General features: G+C 38.7%; 1 protein-coding gene across 1 annotated transcript in view; it reads right to left on the bottom strand.

The window, feature by feature from the left end:
* Window positions 1-4,366, bottom strand: part of LOC110832120 (uncharacterized) — a 271,825-nt gene extending 267,459 nt beyond the window's left edge. The window contains exon 1 of the mRNA XM_087342498.1: window positions 4,149-4,366. The gene's annotated coding sequence lies outside the window, so the exon portion shown is untranslated. The remainder of the gene's footprint in view (window positions 1-4,148) is intronic.
* Between the last annotated feature and the right edge of the window lie 12,859 nt (window positions 4,367-17,225).

The raw sequence follows: 17,225 nt of genomic DNA, 5'->3' as shown, positions 1-17,225 counted from the left end.
AATGTAAATAAGTAATCCGTTTCAATCGAGCCGAGATAGAAGCGAAGACTAAATTTTAGGTAATGATACAACCAGAATAAGGGCTAGGAAACTTGCCATTTATTCACCAAATATCTAGTTTATGCTGATCATGGAGCCAAGTTCCACCCTTGATTGATTTTACACCAATATGGATTCGACGTGGGGACGTCTGATAAAAATTCCGTATAAGCAGACGAACTTTTAAAACAAAGTTCTATCCTTATGACGCAAAACTGATCACACACCGCGTGTTTTAAAACAAACTAAAGGAATCAGTACTGCCTAAATGCAGATTAGGCCTAATGATATTCGAAGGAGTGGCAGGCTTGTCTGGCACCGAGCTTTCTTTGCATCACCAGAGACAAAGTTCACGAAAGACATGCCCCATTTTAAGGCACAGCGCTTTGGGTCCAACTGTTTGAAAGACAAAATTATTGCTGTTATAAATCAACTGTAACAGCAGGCCTATCAGTGGGAAGGAAATGGAGTGCAAGGTTCGTTATGAAGATGCTACCTCTGTTATTAAATGTGGGCTTCTTCAAATTAGAAAAAGGTTTTAACATAATAATTGTCATGCAAAATGATAAGGGCTTAGTTAGTTCTAGATAGAGCCCAGGATTGGAAAAATTGTACCCCTGTCAAAAGTGTCATATGTCTCAACTGTTTCTAAACAACTAGTTATCATCATTTTTTTACTCGTGGCAAACTTAGAATGATCTTTTTGTTTTCTGCGGCGCACTGGGAATAGGACAGAGAACAAACATTCCTACTAAGGGTGCACCTAATTTAAGTAACGTCATTTATTACATAAAATAATTGTAAAACACAAACACGATGAAGCTTTGATGCAAAAATCAATTTAAGAAGCTCACGCAAGTGCACCGGTTTGCAAATTTGTGTAATTTTTTCTCAGAAGAGCATTACAGTCAACACAACATGTGTAAGAATTGAGAGACACTGAACCTTACGTACACAAACGTATTTACAGTCCACGACTGTAATCTTGAGACTTGCAAGGAATGCAGGAAGTCCTTAACGTTAAAGGCAGACTCTATCTTCCCCCCTCCTCCTTCACCCCACTTCCTCACCACGGAAGTCTCAAGATTACAGTCGTGGACTGTACTAACGTTTGCAGCAGACGGAGTCCGTATGACTTAATTTGAAGCAAGGAGATGCCTTCATAGCCAATGTTGCAACACCGCCATCAACAGTAACTGCTACTACAATTGTCACTAACATCTGATTCCAAGTTCCGAATACGTAATAGTTTTTGTTACGCTTTAATTAATTTCTAAAATATCCTTAATTACGGGTACTAATGCCATACTAACAATTATTTAATTCTTTAATTTGCTTATTTCGGGGTGGTCCAACATTTTTCCTCGCTCGGGCCAGAATAGTTATTCTGTTGGACCCCAGGGCCAAGAAACCCCTATGTCACTATTTTCCATTGTCGTTGTCTTTAATAATACTTATTCAGAAATGACAAATTACCATTGCATATGCTGAAATATAAATTTCATTTCAATGTGCACAAACTACTACAGAGACATTATTTTAAATTTGCTCCTACAACAATATTTTTAATAAATTGGTTGTACTAACTAGTACAAAGTAACACATTACATTCGCCTGCCGGATTCGGCCCGCGGGCAGCCAGACAGACCACGCTGGTTTATTTAATTTAATGTAACTTTATAATTCTTCTAATCAAAGTCTCGCGGCACACCGGTTGAGAATCAATGTCCAAAATTAATCAGTGTTATCATCATCATAGCCTAATAACAGGCCAGCGTTTACCGAGGTTGTTTCCAGAGTTGCCATAGGCACAAGAACATTTACGTTCACACCCAGGACATTCTGATTCCCAGAAATCAAAGCTGTTCGGAACATAAACATTATATCAGTATGGACAAATATGTAATAAACTGTATTTGATTCCTGGTTTAGTGAGAACTCTGTTTATACCTGTGTGGATTTGTCGGTACTACTACATGCAAGAAATTTCAAGCCAAATTTCTGCAACTCGCGATTTTGTTGAAAATCGTTACCAGTCCTACAAGTTAAGATATATAAAGGGAAAATTACATTTTTAGCTGGTTATAGAGCCGGTTTAAAAGGTATATTTCCGTTATTCTTGTGTAGTAGTTCCAATTTCCAAAACAGTCTTCTCTACAACCCACACGCACAAATAGGCGCATCGCTATATTTTCTGATATTCTCTGAGCCAATACCGCCTTAAACAGCCATATCCAAGGTGGAGGGGGTTGTTTAGAACAATTCCAACAACCACAATTGCCCATATCTGAACTACGGTACAGTGGGCCTGTAAGGGGGATAATAGGATGAGGGCGAGGAGACGAAAGCCCAAAGCATGTGCCCTCAAGTGGGGGGGGGGGGGGGGGGAAGGTTGGCTAGTCACGGTGTGGGTAGCGTTACAACATCAATTCAATTTTCTATCGCGTCGGGCTCTGAAAACTTCGTAAAAATAACCTTGGTTATATGGGCCCATAACAGAAGGCCTTACATAGGCTTTCTGGTATGGCTTGTCAGTGATGGTGTTCTCTATATGGAAGGTGGTGTTAGGAACAGAAGTGGTGTTTTTGGACGGGCATAAGAATCGAACAACGATGACTTATTGGGTTTAGCCTCAGTGGAGAGGGCAAAGCCAGCACATTCTCTTGGAACTAGCTGTTTTCCTGTTAGCTGCCAAAAATAAAAGTGAGAAAATATAACGAACAAATTAACGTACGTTAAAACAACTTCCGAACCCCGCAATAAAATTGAGCTACATTCTTCGTGGTGCAAGAGATTTGTGGTTTCCACGGCGGTGACTTTGTTGGTGGTGTTCTTTTGGGTTCTGGCGCCGTGTGGACTGGCCGATAGAAGCCAATGGCTGAAGTGGTCATGTTGACTTCCACCAGTCAGTCCACACGGCGCCAGAATCCAAAAGAACACCATAAACAGAGTAAATATTAGTGATATTAAACTTATATATTTTGTTATTTAAGTTTATATCTCTGCTCTGTCACCCCCCCCCCCCCCATGACAAAAGCTAGGAAATAAAATATGTACGAAATGTGAATGACAGTGAGTGTGAAGAGATCAGGATACATTCACACTCAGTAGCTAATAAAATTTAGGTCTCACTGGATGTTAAACTTAGATAATGAAATGTCACTGTCCACTCAACATTTTACATTGCTCCTTACAGAATCTCCATACACATGATAAAGATTCACGAAAAGTTAAATGAGAGAAGAAACTAAACTTCTGTTTCTAGCCAAGCGCCATACTGAAAGTGAAGCCCCAACTAAACTCCAAAATCTTGTCCCCATTTTACGAAACCCGAAGCTACAGTATTACTGTGTTCAGGGAATTGACACTTGATTTCGCATTATCCCACCCATCTCTCTGAAAGAGTGTACGTCTTGAAAATGTTCTAGGGTTCTCCTTAGGCGGTAGATTGGTCTTCCACCGTGTTCCTACCAAAGAACGACAAAACATAAACGTCTTGGAAACGCATTCATAGCCTTTTAATTTGGGCGCATTCGACAGAATTTGACTTCTAATCTTTCCGACTGACGTCAGAGCTCTCACCCGCTAGTGATTCCCTCTCGGTGCTTCTCCAACCAGGCAGTTCGGCGCATGGAAACACTTCATTTTCATGTAACGTGCTTCTTGTTGTTGTCCGATCTTAAAGAAAACCGGAGTGTGCTGGTACAGTTTTGTAAAATTCTCCAATATTAAGTATAACATAAATTCTCTCACTGGTTCCGGAGTAGGACACAGACAGGACGAAGGTAACAGGCGCATTTGTACAACTTTTAGGTCCTAGGAGACGTTAGTGTAGGAACAGGAGAGTTCGGGTTGGCTTAAACCGAGAATATTTGTCTAAATTCACAGAGCTGTGGAAACGTCAAATAGGTCAATTTCTGCGTTTGATTTCATCGTCCTAGAACTGTAAACATGGTATCAGAGCGGAGAAGGGACTAAATTGTGTACTGTGCAGAACAATGTTTATCGCAATTTGATGTCCGCTTTTGACTTCAGAGAATGGCGAAGGCACTATTATATATACATTTATGGATCTATTAAACAAATAATATGCTGAAAAAATGACATACCGTGATGTTAAGTTGGCATCGATGGGAAATTACGCACATAGTACACAATTCAAGAAACGTGCATTCCTCTGGTTTTCAATGAAGTTACCACGTCCACCGCTTATACTTGTCACCAATACACTTATTATCTCCATGACAGGAAACGGGCTGTCAGCAACTGTAGTTTGTTTTTAACCACCAAATGTCTAACCCCACTTCTCCACTAGCATGCCATCTATCGTCATATTACTAGTCCTCCTTATGATAGGAACACCAGCTCCACACACTCGTCTCCACTCTTGCAAGAGAAAATATTTTGCTGGCTGGCATGGGGCTAGAATCATTCATGGTCACATGACTCACTGTGATAATAATGACAAGGATTATATTGTTGTCCTTTTGAACTCCTTCTCGACTAAGATCTGATAAGATAAAATAAAATACGAGTGGGAGATTTACTGATATGAGTCTGTCACTGCCACTAGTTGCAACCGACAGACGTCCGAGATACGATGACTGTGTGGTTGTTAGGGAAATAAATTTTTAAATTTAATGACACTCCAACTAAGACTAGAGAAATTATTATTGAAGAAATTGGATTGTTACCTGCCTTCACGTTCTCTTACTCAACAAGATCTCGCCCAAACTAACAATTCGTAAAGCATACGTTGTTTCATTTAAAACGCAACCCAAAGTTCTACGCACGAACCCATTTATTTACAAAACGACGAAACAAATAGCAATATTAAATTCTTTCAGACGTATCCCGTTGTTGAAGCTGATGCACTGCTTGAAGTCGGTACTTCCGTAATTCAGCTGTTTTGTTGGACGATGATAACTCTCTGTGTCCGGTAATTCAATCAGTCTGCGTATTGTATTATTCATTACATTTTACGACACGCATTGCTAAATGTTTTACGAATACAGCAAACGACTTTGATAATGAACACAAGTTCTGCTCGGGAATAAATCGTGTTCACACGTGCACAGCTCTTGCGCAACTAACGAGAGGAGCGGCCTAGTAACGACATGAACTTGGCTGAAGTGTCACAGGGGTTTTTGGGAAAGTGTATTGGGCGGGAGTGGACCTCCTTTCGATTTAATCTCTAAATGTTTTCGGTTGAGTTTTAAATAGTATTGTAGTCGAGACGAATCTGTGCGTCTGAGGGCCATTAGAAGTAAGAGTCAAGATCAGAGGAGTTGGGATGCAGCAGATAAGCATCTTAATGCCATGTTGTTCCAAGTAAAATTCTTTATATTTTATTTTTCTTCAATGAATTATCTGAAGAAAATATTTTCTTTTCCATAGAGTACACTTCAAAATTTATATCAAAGTCAATTTTTAAACGCGATTCTCGGAGAAACACGGTCAAGTTGCTTAATATTTGTTCTCAGTGCTGCATTATTTAAAACATAATTTTATCTTTACGTGCTCTTTCAGAATGTGAACGGAATTTCTAAATTAGTAGAGAATAGAGGTCCAACATTCATTTGTTTCCGTTTTCACATAATTTAAATAGGCTATTACGAAGTGGTACGACTTCGTGAGAGCGGAACTAAGTTTTTCTCCTATAAATACTGAACAAGTCTGCAGGCACAATACAAGTGACAGCAGTTTCTGACAACCCCCGCCCATAGTCCACGCTTTGTGAAATATGAAAGGTTCAATTTCGCTTGGCGGGAAACAAGTTCTTCACTTCGAATTCCAGTTTAACCAATGATGACCATCAAGCGAACAACGACGAACGTCCAATCCTTTTTCTCCTGGTTGTGTAGCTGCGTGCGAGGTGTCTGAGCCAGCTTGGAAGGGGATGCAAGAAGCACCATTGAGGAAGCATAATACGGTAATTCAGGCAGTCTGCCCCATCAGTTGCACTCGGGTGACTATAAGACTGTCTTCTGCAGCCAGCCCTTCGACCCTAACGGCTGCAGCATCAGCATCAAGCCACAGTATGGCCGAAAAGCGAGACTCCAATCTAAAGTTCTAATACACTTTTCGTAAACCCCGTAACTATTTGGATTAGCTGAGATGATCTCCAATGATACTTTTCAGATATCATTCATGAAATAAATTACAATGTTACAATTCAGTGTTTCGCATGTGTTTAAAAAAATGGACACACAAACCGAATTTTAAGTCACCATGATAATTATTATGATTATAATTAAGCATCATAGCACAAAGATATGAAAGGTGATAACAGGTCAGTAACTTTTTGCACTCGTAACCTCAGTACTAGATTGAGGTAAGTGGTTAGCTTCACAAACTGGCCTGTTTAACCCCGAGGAGAGAACCCGGCACCCATTGGTTAAGTGGCTGGATGGGTCCCAGAGCCGGTGTGCTCGCGATGAAAAAATAAATCCTGTCTTGCCGGGATTCGAAGCCCGGTCTTCTGGTCTAGTCATTGTATTGACTGCTCTGTCTATGCTGTAAAAAACTACCACTTAAAATTGATTTATTCTATTACTCTGCATGTAGCCATCATTATATAAGATAATAGAAAACGAATACTCTACAACAGAAATAAACAACAAACAAATTAAAGAAATGCAATATATTCAAAAACATCGAAACTAAATATGCGAGCAGATTTATTCGACCTTACTTGAAAACCAGTGTACCAACATGGCAATCACTTTGATTGAGAGCGACGTAAAAGCGGGGGTTTCCTTTAGTGACTATTTCCTCTCAAGAACTCTGTTCCAGATATCTGTTTCAAGGCAGTGTTCTGAAAATTGTTTTACCGATACCGTTCCAACCTCATACGTAAATTTAACCGATTGGAACGGGTTGTCACACATTTACTATCCTTCGTTTCACGTATGCAAAAATCCATACTATTCGTAGTTGGTTATCTTTTACATTCTTTTTTCGGAAATGATGATTGAAATCTAAAGATAATTGAAGAGAGTGGGTTTACAGTCGACTAAACTACTCTGAACAATCTCCAAATGTCAACAAGTGCGACAGTGCGCCTTCCTACAACTAGTGAATACCTATTTTCTTCGACTTGTAAGCACACATGTACTGAGCTTAAATATATTCCATTCTGGCGTGGATGAAATAGTATGTAGTTTTATCATACGAGTCCTTAATAAGAAGTAAGCTTCATCAAATAGAATGTTTTCCTAAATTATAATCTTATAACTTATAGTAATACTTTACTCGAGCTTAAAATACGATACCAATAAGTAGATGCACATACTGAAATGTCGAAAAGGATTATCGCAGTCAGAATAGTGACAAACGTAGGCTATACTATAAGCCAATGTCATGTACACATTTATGGAGAAGTGCTCCTTCAAGATATTGATAATAAAATACTAAATTGAACTTAATGAATTTTACAGGTAACAGGAGACTTGTATACATTTCACCAGGCTTGTTGTAATACATAACCTATATGTGACAGGCTGGCATTACAGTGAGTAAAAATGGGAAAGGTTTAAAAATGTTATCACTATAACCAAGGACTCGATGCGTGTTATTACTGCTCCAGCCGGTATTTCGTCCCACATCAATCCATGTGCATACCACAGAGACTGTAGTAGCAATCAACAAATTACATGCTTCAAGGACATGGAAGGACCTCCCCACGCAAATCTAATTCAGTAGAACTGTGTTGATAGCTTTGCTACCCTGCGACTTTTGAGCTGTCTTTACTCGCCTGAGCTCCAGTGTTAGTGTTGCAACGTTGTTACATTTCCTGTGACCTTGAACCATGCAATTTGGTAGAGGCTAATATAGTTAAACAGTAGTCAACAAGAAATTATTGCAGTCTGTCTAAAGCTGTTTGAATGTTGAGGTCACTAATCACTGAATCACTCAACAATTGATCATCCGTCCATAATTATGCATTCACATCGGCGTATGTGGTTCCTAACACATTATTTATTTACTGTTTACATAACGACTCTGACAGTCGACCAGATTATAAGATTCAACACCGGTGAAGGTAGGAATATCCTGTCTCAGTAATGTATAACCTAATTTAAAAATAAATTAAACAATTTCTTCCACATGTTCACCTCTATATCACATCTACGGCAGTCCCTGAAGCCTTTCTCGTTTCATGAATCGTTCAACTCGGTAATAAAACTAAAAGTGTAAATTATGACATGCACATTAAGCGTTTAGAATTAGTGACAAATTTTTGAAAGGACACGAAACGAAGGATTTATTTATGGAAATGTTCGCAGCAAGTCAGAATGTTGGTCTGCGAAAAGGCAAAGAGGAATATCGGTTTATGAACTGCTTCTAAACGAAGACACTAGATTTTAGATCCGAGAGTAAGTTGAACACAAGATCGAAACCAATAATCATGGTTTACTCTGAAAAGTCGATATTCTGTCAGACGTTCAAGAATTTATCTGATTTTTTTATGGCCGGAATGTTTATCATCCTGTTTACAAATGATATAAATTGGACTCGATCCTGAACCAGTAATCCATGCCTTCACACCACATTACTCTTAGACCAACGTCATTACTATCCTCCCATCTACTGCTCATACAATTATTTTTTTCTTGCGGCTTCCCGACCAAAAGTTGTTAAGAATTTATCATTTCCCTCGCACCGACCCACCCGCCAAGCTCAACAACCTTTATTCTTTCAAACTTACAATTCTGCGTGACCAGCACAAAATATGTGACTTCACATTTTGTAATTTTCCCCATCCTATGATTTCCTGTCTTTCAACCCCAGACACTCTGTTCTTCGCTCACAGTGTGAGACCAACTTTCACATCCGTAGAGTGAAATATTATTGAGATAAACAATTCTGAAGTGAACGGTCACAAATCATTTCCGGAATATCACCTGTCCAATACTTGACATGAATATAAAAAAACCTTATGATTTTCACTTCCTAATCGTGAATGTTAGGTATACCGCAATCATTACCTTAACAAACGCATTTTTCTACAATTGTGTAAAAATTATTTTATAGGTTATTAACAGCATTGTCTGAAGATGCTTCACTTACATAAAAATTTCGGACCACCCTACAAGAAATGCCACGATAAGGGCTGAGAAAAGTGTTGTATGTGTGGGATGTGTGGTAGAAATAAAATAAAAAACATTGAACGGAGTGGCCCATTCTTTTACGGAAAGGGATGTTGTTCTTTCCTCCTACAAGATAAAGAGTGGGAAGGGTGGTAGGGAGGGACAGTGAGGTCCTGACAATTTCTGTTGTGAAACCTCTGTCTGTGTCAAAAACAACTGTACACCAGCACAAATTCCCTGTTCATTGGCTATCACCATTCCAAGTAACCTCGTCTCCACAGTCAATGGCATCAAGAAGAGACCATCGCAAGCTTATCTCGCTACATTTCACATACAACCCCTTCCCTCCCCACTTTCATACTGCCCTCGAAACCACCACAGCCCATCTCTAAGTATTGCTGCACGAAAATTGCTGAAATGTGAAGGGAAGGTTGCTTTTATGCTGTGGGTTGCTGCCTCAGAGCTATCACCGCCGCGTTATTGAGTATCGCCAAAGCATGTAGATTATGACCGAAGTCACAATATTTGATCCATGTAAAAAAGTAAAGTAAAGTTTGTCCCACTAGGCGTTTGGGGTGAGAGGAGGTATAGCTCCTCTCTTCCTTGACCTCGGCACTAGATGGGGGTGAGTGGTCAGCATCACGCCCCGGCCGGCTTCACCCCCGGGAAAGGACCCCGGTACCCATTGGACAAGAGGCTGGGTGGGCCCCAGAGCCGGTCTGGACGCAGAGGATAGAGGAAAAATCCTCTGCCTCCGTCGGGGATCGAACCCCGGTCGTCCAGCCCGTAGCTAGTCACTATACTGACTGAGCTATCCCGGCTCATATTTGATCCATGTACGCCTGATAAAGCAATAAGGTGACACATCACATTTGTTGCTAAAGAGCATATTAGTGTTAGAAGATCATGTTTTATCACTGTCTAAAACAGGGAACGCGTTAAACACTATTACAATTCAAACATAACGACAAGCAGACACGCCTAGGCTGTAGTAAATAATATGGTGTCAGGAAACAAGGGTTCTTTTTTAGGAAGTTGACAGTCGCTCAGATCGTCGATAAATTTATAATAGTATATGTAACCCTAGGTTTTACAACAATTTTTACGAGATCAATGGATCTTATACTCAGTCGAAACTAGTAGACAGACTGTCACAACTGGATTGATATTAATCAGCGCATGAGCTAATAACAGGCAAGAAATTGAGAACATGTTCTGTTCTAGAGGTCAGACTGTTGCACGATGTAGTCGTAAACTCAGAACAGGTTTCACATTTCTTAACTTGCAATTCGCAAGAGCTTGATTTATATAATGGCGTCATAATTACATTCGTAAATAATTTCACAGATGACATTAAATAAGAAGACAAAGTCCGTACGCTCTTTTCTTTCCGAAAGCGTATATATTAAAAAGCAGCTGAGTCTAAAGAACCATCCACTCTTCAATGCCCTGATTATAGAGGCAGTTGGCAACTCTAACACGTCGGTAAACGTCTACCAGACTGTGCACATCCCAAAGGACAGTTATCTTTTCACTCGCCCTAGCCGTGAAAAACTGAGAGTCACTAAATTCCACATTTTTTCGTCTATATAGTTTTTCTAGTAAAAACATCAGAAATAACCAATACTCTGATTGACAATAAATTAACAACCTTCAGCGGATTCTCGGTCCAGACTGAGACGAGGGCAAGGACTGTGTCATGCAACTTTGCTTCTCCATTCATAGCAACGAAGTTTTAGTTGATATATTCATTAACACTTAATAGCTTCGTTACTTGATACAAAGTCGCAAAGAAGCCTATAATAACAATAATATCTACATTTAAAAGATTACCGCTAAAAGTCTCTTAACAAACAAGGGTCGTACAACCTCCTGAATACCGAGATGTTTAACATGTGTCGCAGGTTGTGGAAGTCTACGGCAATTAATTACGAGATATCCTAAAAGACGTACAAAATTATGGAAAGTTTTCTGACCCTTTAAAAACATTTTAATTAAATTAAACTCAGTACAAACAAACGTAAAAAAATTATTGTTTCTATGGATTTAATTCGCAGTTCTTTGTTTTAAAAACTGGTAATATTATGTCCTAAATGGAAGCAAGTTTCACTCAGTCAGAATAGCTGGTCTCCGGACAGAGATCAAAAACCGGGACCTACCAACTACTCTGCCACAGCGTCCACTTCTAAACCTTATTGTTAAATCGTTTATTGAAAATTCCAACGTATGCAACAGTTACACTTATTCGCCTGCGAACAATAAAATGCATTTCTCGGACAAATCGGCCCAGATGTCCTACAACCCGCAGATTTCACATTGCAGCAAAGTTGTCACAACCTCAGTACAAGATCATATTTGAGCTTGCACTACATGAAATCGTATATTCTTCAATTAAGCAAAGATAAGTAATGCTTTTTCTTTGTTAATTTTTGTGTTGCAGTGCTCTGAACTAAAGACAGTTCACTCATGCATGGCCTGCCGTGTGCATGTGCTTTTATGTAACGCAGAAAAACCAGATATTTCTGTGTTAATATTTCTCAGCTTTTGTGATTGGGCAAGGATAATTAATGATTATAATTTTTATATGCTGCTTCGTTACGGTTTACAATAAAAACGTATTTTCAAGTACTAATTTAGATATTTCCGTCATACAGTTCTTATAGTAACAGATACCTAAGTCAGGGATTTTATCAACAACATTAAGTTTTACGACGTGAGGATAAAACTGGAATGTATTCCTGCACCCATACGTGTGAAGAGAGAAAAAAGATGGTTCTTTAGAAATAGGGTGTGGACAGAATTCAACTGGATCAGTGCAGGGTGCAAGGGCGAACTCCTGTAAACAAGGTAATGATCTTTGGGTTTAATAAAAGACGGAGAATAAAAATATGACCAATTCAACGACTATCAGTTACTTAAGAAGAACTTGCTCCATGTAGTCTGGTTCTTTATTTCTCGCATCCAGGCAGACAAGCATAAAGTGGGGTGTGGCCATTAGGTTTCCGAAACGTTACCATTCCTTTTCAAATTTAGGCACAACTCAAGTTGTTTCTCCTTATTTTATGCACAGTTAATTAATGGTCGAGACTGCATTCTGGTCCTTGGACGATAATTTGTTTTAAATCAATTCAAATTCACTTATTATTGAACTATCAAACTTGGAGTATTGCACATACGGAGCTGTTATAATTCATCCTGATTACGCAAAGAACAAGAAATCACTGAATGATACAAGCTTCTTACAATGTTTAGGGCATAGTGACGTCACTCGAAAGACAAATTCATACATATGAAAAACAAACGTAAAGATTTCCTTATTATGTAAACACCTCCTGAGGTAAACCTGCAGCCTCCCGTACCCTACAATACAAACAACAAATAATAGCATTCGGGAATGTAGTTTTAACCACACTTCTTTAAATTAAAATTAAGTGCACTAATTTAATTATATCGATTCAATATACTTCTGCACTTGCTGTGTGAGAAGACTAAAATACTTATATACTAGAGGTTAAATTCTGAAAATATTCTCAGATGTAATAGTCTTAATATTTCAAAAGATTCAAATACATTTGTGTTCAGTATTTTAATATTGTCACTAGCGTAGTTGATATTTACAACAAATGACAAATCCCAAAAGACAACACGAATAACGCCTGTGAACAATACGAATCACTCAGTTCTGAATGATATTTTTTCGTTTCCTACAACGGACCTGAGCATATTACAGCTGTTACACGTTACTACGTAAGTTGCTATTCGTTTAGACCTACCAGTCAACCAAATGATATTAACTTCCAGTACAAAGTACAAATTTAAAATAAAACAAAGTTGTATAGATGTATCTGTCAAACAAATGTTTTCATGAGGCAGTTTGTCGAGTCAACGTTTACTTTTCAAAATTCATGGCTACGATTGTGCTGTTGACTTTCAACACTTTGTGCAATAAGATACGAGAAAATACCCCTACCTTTCCTGTCGAAATAATCGTATAATCTAATGACAGTAATAGAACTGGCATAGCAGTTTTGCTTAAGACATCTTTCCTTCCATTCCAAACAACAACAACAAAACAAGTAGAAAAAAGAGGTGGACACAAACAGGAAGAAGTATTTCACGGTGGACTGTAGACAAGTCAGACAGAATATTCATCTTAGACGTCTGATCTTGTGTTGTAATAAAAATTTTATACTGAAGGCCAGAGTCCTTCATATATAAAATAAATACAGAACAATAAAAATTGCAGTGTAAAAAGTGTGCATGCAATTGTAAAGACTTATAGCTCCAAAGAACCTTCCCTAAGTCTTTTGATTTTCCAATACGGAAACCAATAGTACCGTCAGATCGTTCGTCTTGCAACACTGTTGTCAGGATATTCATATAAGGAACTGTTTTCAAGCGAGATTGGATGATGACCTACCGACCACCGCCGGTATGTCACCAGCAGCTTGAAGCTTTCTTTCACGTTGTAACGCTTTCACCTTTTTCACTACTTCCTCTGGAAAGAGTACCCGAGGAAATAAACTAGCTCTGTCAACTGGGGTCTATTCTTCAATGTTTTTAATGTAATGGTAATGCAGCAGACAGCTAACTGCGTGGACAAAACCCCTCTCGAAGAACCAATATTCGCAGAGCTTTTCAATAAAATCTTCGCCTATATGGAACCGGAAAGTTCATGATGGTGATCTCACTGAGCCACAAGAATCCTGTTCAAACCCACATACACATGTTAATATGAACCTAACATCTATTACTAGGTCTCCCAAGTGGACTCTTACATTTAGGTTTTCTAAATATAATTCATGTTCATTTTTGGACCCAATTTAAACGAAAAATGAAACGGTAGGAGACACAGAATGTGAAACTTCTTTATACAATATTTCAGTCGAATATCACGAACTGGACAAAATAACTTTTGAATTGGAATCCATAGCGTTGTAACATCAATTAAAGCACACGGCCTGCAGAATAGTCTACATGTAATGACCGTAAAACTAGAACTTTTACATATAGCAACATATAAAAACGTATTTTCATTCTTGTTTGTTACCCTGATGTAATTTACAATCCTTCAGTAATTTGTGTACAATTCGACACATGAAGACAAAACTTGGCAACGAAACATTCGCATACAACCGAGAGTTCCAAGGTTCTCTACGGACCTCTGAATGCATCAAAAGTTTCTTTTAGGATCTAAATATCTCAGATCAGCTGACTCGGAACTTTTCATCAGGAATATAACGAAAGCTGAGCATTGATATTTTAAGCTTCAAATCAGCTCTGAGCTCTGTTCAGATAGTTTAATATTTTTAGCGAGCAATTTTCAACGAGCTGGATAAGAGGAGACAGTAAATTTGAGATTCCTGAAGATGGCTGTCTTTTGGGATGTTGCATCGTGTATTGTGGTAGACACTGGCCGACAGTTCGGAATAATTTATTGTCTCCATCACTAGGGATTACTTCTGAAGAACAATACCAATCTGTGTTTTGTTTCTTGTGATCAAATTGGGTGAAAAACGTTACAGTTAATTACAACGTTAATTAGGAAGGTTATGAATGGGTGGAAGCATCCAAAGGAACGCGACCATCGATTTTAACAGCAGCACATTGGTCAGTGTACGTGAAACAACAAGAGAATTACCAATAATTAAAATTCACTAGAAATGATTGCAGTTGTGAAGAGAGACTGTAGAAATCCCAACCGAATACGTTTCATTCTGATAAAAAAAGAAACCTCCTTGGACTAAATTCATTGAAAATTGTAGCGATTACGGGAAACATATAACAATTCATTGTTCTACGCGATTATTTCTGTAAAACTTATAGTTAGCAAATTGGCTTTATATTTTACTTACCTCCGGATATGTAGGGGTATATGTGCATACGCCACATATCTTCAACTATTTGACTGTAAAGTATTTGTATTTAATATGATCAGCTACGGAAATTATTTATCCGAAAACAAAAGATGCTACCGTTGCTGTAAGGCCAAGAGTCATTGTTTCTCCGTCCCTCTGCTCATCCAACAGCGGTTTTTGTATTTCGAAAAGTTGACTAAGTCGCCGTCCCTTCTGCCTATACCAATGTGTGTTTTCAGAACTGTGCATAGCCATATTTTGGTATTAATATTTCCAAAACTGTGATAAAATTATTAAAAAAATCTTTCGGTTCCCGTATAGTTAACCAAATAGGACGGTTTTTGTCACACATATTTTGACTATTATTTGTTACCGTAATTTCTTCAACAATATATGAGTGTGTAACCAACATATTTTATGCGCCTATACGAGGTGCGATCGGAAAGTTTCAAGACTCCGCCTATAAAAACCCGTACTCTTATCTCAGGTATTAAATTCATCCATCACCCTCGAAGTAGTTCCCCTGGGAGTGAACACAACGATCCCAGCGCCGCTGCCAAGCCTGGAAGCATCCCTGGAAATCTTTCTTTGTCAACCTGTCAAGCACCATCTGCGATTCTGCCTGAATCTCTTCTATCGTCTCAAATCTCCTTCCCTTTAGCTAAATTTTCATCTTTGGGAAGAGGAAGAAGTCACACGGAGCTTAGAAAGGAAGTTGGGGTCGGTTCTTGCAAGATCTTTGAGCTCCTGACAAACGAGAAGTCGATTCTGCTTCTGGTCCTCAGACAGGATGCGTCGCATGTGGAGTTCTTCCTTTAGAATCAGCTGACAGGTCCCATAGCCTATCCCAACAATGTCGCAAAAGTCGTTGATGGTACGACGTCGATCTTCGTGAATGGCCTGCCGAATCTTCGTAACATTTTCGGGCGTTGTGCTCGAAGATGGTCGTCCAGAACACTCGTCATCATCGACAGAGGTTCGGCCATTTTTAAAACGTGAATGCCACACAAAAGTTTGTGCACGACCCATTGCGGACTCCCCAAATGCTTTCTTTAGCATTTCATAGGTTTCCGTAGCCGTTTTGGCGAGTCTTTGGCAAAATTTGATGCACAAGCCATTCCGAAATCGCAGGAGGGTCGGTGTAATGCACTACCAAAACGCCCGTAACTAAGAAACAAATGCTAATTCGATGATGCCGGCTGGCACACTGATTCACTATGAATGTAGGCCGCACCCCCTAGCGGCAGAAGCTCGTACTACATCCGGTTCACCCTCTATTGACACAGTCTTGAAACTTTCCGATCGCACCTCGTATATACAGATTCACAACATTCCTACAGTAATAGAGGCACGTGGTCTGATCAATGATTTACAGCGCAGAAAATCAAGGTTTCGGTGGCTGAAATTATGGACTCCACACGAGAGATTATTTTATGCATTTTTCTAGTATCATAGCGTCAACATGGTGACCATTTGCTACTATCCCTAAAAAAAATGCGGAGGTGAGATAAGAGATAATCTAGTACATTACTCATGTGCTCTCTTGTTAATGCGAATACTCATTAATGATATTACACTTCTACAATTTCATCTCTCCTTGTGAAAAATCTAATGTTCTTAGTGTTTAGACGAATAATTGTAAATAATATTTAATAATTCAAATGGATACTTTTAGGGTAGATGCTGCATTAGAACGTAATGTACAAGTTCCCAGGAGTTATTTGAAACACGTTTGAATTCGTAATTAAAAAATCTGAAGCCAGACACTTAAATTCTTGTAATTCGATTCACTGAGGGATATAGCAACTTTCGTTGTCATTTATATTGTCGGTAATACAAAGAGATATTCAGTAAGTCCATACGAATGAGCTCCATCCTTCAAATTTATAACTCGTTAAAAGTCTCTCGTAAAGCTTTAATCGTAGTTAATATTGACGTATTTTAAAATGCTTCCTGCTACTGCACAGTGGCGCTGTTCTGAGAACACGGCTTGTCTGTCGGACAAGCCGAATTTCACTTTAGACGCTTACTGTTTACAAAGTACAAGACACACTTTTACTCACTGGTCAGATGGTTAACGCAGTGAGGAATTAATTAAAGTATGAAAAATGCTCATATTGTAGTCATTTTAAATTAAACGTCGTTAAGTAAGGTGATACGTTTTCTTAGTCTTCGTACATTTAGAATGATTAGTACTACTGAAATATTTCATACTTTTATTTTGTAAGAAAGAAAG

Source organism: Zootermopsis nevadensis, unplaced genomic scaffold, assembly GCF_977971745.1.
Source record: "Zootermopsis nevadensis isolate Lab colony 2312 unplaced genomic scaffold, Znev_1.0 Znev_ptg000001l, whole genome shotgun sequence".
NCBI classification, from domain to species: domain Eukaryota; kingdom Metazoa; phylum Arthropoda; class Insecta; order Blattodea; family Termopsidae; genus Zootermopsis; species Zootermopsis nevadensis.
Note: the sequence above shows the minus strand (reverse complement) of the source record. Positions and strands in the feature narration are given on the sequence as shown.